This window comes from Cucurbita maxima, unplaced genomic scaffold (genome assembly GCF_002738345.1).
Source record: "Cucurbita maxima cultivar Rimu unplaced genomic scaffold, Cmax_1.0 Cma_Scf00296, whole genome shotgun sequence".
Taxonomy (NCBI): Eukaryota; Viridiplantae; Streptophyta; class Magnoliopsida; order Cucurbitales; family Cucurbitaceae; genus Cucurbita; species Cucurbita maxima.
In genome coordinates, this window is record NW_019272312.1 from 14310 (window position 1) to 17954 (window position 3645).

Below are 3645 nucleotides of genomic sequence, written 5' to 3' on the forward strand. Positions count from 1 at the left end.
CTTCTTCGTCTACTATCACCTCCTCTTCAGATTCTTCCTCACTTTGATCATGTTCGCTTCCTTCTATATTACTATCTTTCCATTCGTGGGTATCAAGTCTAACTTCTTTGTTATTTTTACCCCAATTCCAACATTTGTTTTCTGCAAAAATCACCTCTCTGCTTGCAATTATCTTCTTGGACACTAAATCATAGAGTCTATACGTTTTAGACTCTTCACTCATCCCTAGTAGCACACACTGAAATTTTTTTATCATCTAACTTCTTTTTCTTATCGTCTGGTACATGAACACGGTCAATGTATCCAAAAACTCAAAAATAATTTGTATTAGGTTTTGTGCCACTCCAAGCCTCCTCTGAAGTCATATTTTTCACTACCACTGTAAGACTTCTATTGAGCATGTGCAATGTCCAGTTTACTGCTTCTGGCCACAAATTCTTTGGAACTTTTTCTCTGATAATATACTTCTAATCATGTTCATGATTGTTCTATTCTTGCGCTCTGCTAGACTTGCTATACTATTTTATTGGTGAGTGTAGCTGCAGTTTTCTACTGATACCATTAATTTTGCAAAAACTATTGAACTCGTGAGAGGTGTACTCTCCATCTCTATCTATGGGTAGACAACGAACAAAATCTCCAATCTCTTTATCAACAAGATTTTTTTCAGCAAGAAAATATATTCACACATTGCGACGGTAATCATCAATAAAACTTATAAAATACCTCTTATTACTGTTGGAAATAGTTTTGATGGATTCATAGACGTCTGCATGTACCAGCTACAGCCTTTGTCTTGTTCTCCATAAACTTCTCTTTGGAAATGCATCCCTATGTTGCTTTCCCACCATGCAATCAATGCATATTTTAGACGATGTTTTCAACTGGGGTAACTCTCTAACCATTTGTTTATGTTGCGATGTTCTCAAACCTTTGAAACATAGATGTCCATATCTGCGGTGCCAAATATGAATGTTGTCTTCTATAATTGTTTGGAAGCAAGTGGCGGTTTGCCGCATGAGTCTTGCAAGTAATATGAACATTTTATTTGCAGACATTGTTGTTTGCAGAATAAGTCCCTTCTTGGGAAGATATATTTTGCATCTCCATGCTGTATCAAAATAGATACCCCTTTTTGTTGCAATTGTCCAAGACTTAATAGATTATTTTTAAACTTGGGTATATAAAAACCATGAGTGATTACCTTGACGCCAACAACTTGCAATCTAATGTTATCTTTTCCTAACACCGCCATCTTGAAATTATTTCCAAGCTTCACAGATTGTCGGAACTCCTTGTCAAAATCTGAGAACCATTCCTTGTTTGAACACATATGATTGCTACACCCCGAATCAAGGAACCAAACATCTTCCCTCCTAATTTGATTGAGCTCAACATAGGATATCAACAACATTTCTCTTTATCCCCAAGTTCATTATAATTTGCTTCTTTTTCCAATTGAGGACACTCGTATCTAAAGTGTTCTAACTGATGACATTTATAACACTCAACTGTACTTTTGTTGAATGAATGTCTACCTCTTCCTCTTCCTCTACCTCTTCCTCGAAAACTTTCACGAGCTCGATCACCTCCTCTTCCACCGAATCTATAATCGTATGTCACCTTTAGTTCTTGTTCATCACTTACTCATTCATCGACTGTTAAAGTGTCTAAGTTATTAGACTCTTCAATAAAACATATAACATAGTCAAATCTTGATGTGATTGATCTCAAGATTTTTTCAATAATCACTGTTTGTTTCATGTTTCGCCATGAATTTTCATCTTGTTTACAATGGTGAGACTTCAAGCAAAATATGCACAAACACTCTCGCCTTCTTTCATCGGTAAGACTTCAAACTTTTTTGTAAGAGCTTAGAGTTGTGCTCTTTTGACTCTTGTGGAACCCTGATACTTCTACTTCATAGAGTCCCAAATTTGTTTTGCAGCATCTCTATTAAGATCGTTCCCATAGTAGTTCGATCAATGGCTTAGAACAAAATAATTCTTGACCTTCAAGTCTTTCAACTCAGGGTATGCAATTGTGTTTGTTGTGCTTCGATAATCTCTTCTCCTTTGGCTACGACAGGGATTCCGGTCTCCACTAAGGACCAGTATTCCTTTCAACGAAGAAAGTTTTCATAAGCATAGACCAATGATCATAGTGGCCATCAAACTTAGGAATTGTTGGTAAAACGAAATTGGTTTCAGCTGCCATATTTTGAATCTCTTTCAACTCACTATTTAAGAAAAAAGGCTGCAGTTTCTTCTTCTCACAATTAGGCCTTGCATTGTAGCTCTGATACCAAATGTTGTATACACACAACTAAAACTTTGAAATCAATTGTGTTATCAAACAAATCAACTTGGTTGACTTTTATAGTCTTACAAACTAACAAATTTAGGAATGATAAAATTAGCCGACTCAAAAAATAAGAAATTCAAACCCCCACTAATAAATTAATTTAGTTGTCCTCACATTCCTACAAATGTACATCCTAATTAAATGGTAGCTATTTCAACCCTAGAGAAAAGGTCTAGTATGACCATCTTTAATAATCTACGTCTTGACAATCTATATTTTATTTACATGTGCTTAGAATGCGAAATGAGATTCTCAACCTAACTCACATTAGAGAATAACTTTGGTTGTTTTTTCTTTTCTCACTATTAACTTTGTATTTATTAGAGATTGTATTAACAAGTTGAGAATGACCACACTAAGTAACTGTTTGGATCTAAATAGTCATTGATATATTAATAAGTAGCACATGGATTTCATTATTGTCTTCTTTTTATTAAAATAGGGTAAACACAAATAATTTGATTTTTTTACTTCCAAATGTTACCTAGAATATTCAAATAAACTGTTAAAAAATATGGATGGGGAAAAACTTATTAAATAAGTATCTTTTTCTAACGTTAAATTTGTTTCAAAATAACCTTTTTGTGAACTCTATTAAAGTAAGATGAAAATTAGTGAAGAAGAATGGTTGAATAATTATACAAATGTTCTAATAAATTAATTGATTTTATTCCGTTGAAACCCTATCAAATACAAAACTAAAAACAAAGACAAATCATTTTCAAAATTTAGAGATCTATAAGAAACAAATAAGATACTATTATTCTTTTTAAAGTTCATAGATTTATGACGAACAAATCTTGAAAAATTTGTGGTCCCATGGTCTAGTGGTTAGGACATTGGACTTTGAATCCAGTAACCCGAGTTCAAATCTCGGTGGGACCTTTGCTATATTGCTCTACTCAAAAGTAAAAGTCACATGCATAATAGATATAAAATTAAAACTTTATGATACTAGATATAAAACTCAACTTTACATTTATTAAAGAAATTGATTTTAATGGGTTAGAAACTCTATTAGATATATATAAAGTATTTATGTAATATAAAACTCAACTTTACCTTTATTAAAGTAATTGATTTTAATGTGTTGAAACTCTATTAGATATATATAAAGTAATTAACTTGACATATTATATATTGTTTAGAGATGATATAAAGTTGAAAGTGTATAAAAATATTATCTATTTTTTCAATTTTAGAAATTTATAAGACACAAATTTTATGAAGATGTATGGTCCCATGGGCTTTCGATACAAAAATGAATTTGATCCTTATTAA

At 32.4% G+C, this 3645-nt stretch overlaps 1 non-coding gene across 1 annotated transcript; it reads left to right on the top strand.

Moving 5' to 3' along the window:
* Nucleotides 1-3177: 3177 nt before the first annotated feature.
* TRNAQ-UUG lies at nucleotides 3178-3249 on the top strand. Its single transcript has one exon. It is a non-coding gene; the product is annotated as a tRNA-Gln (tRNA).
* Nucleotides 3250-3645: the final 396 nt, after the last annotated feature.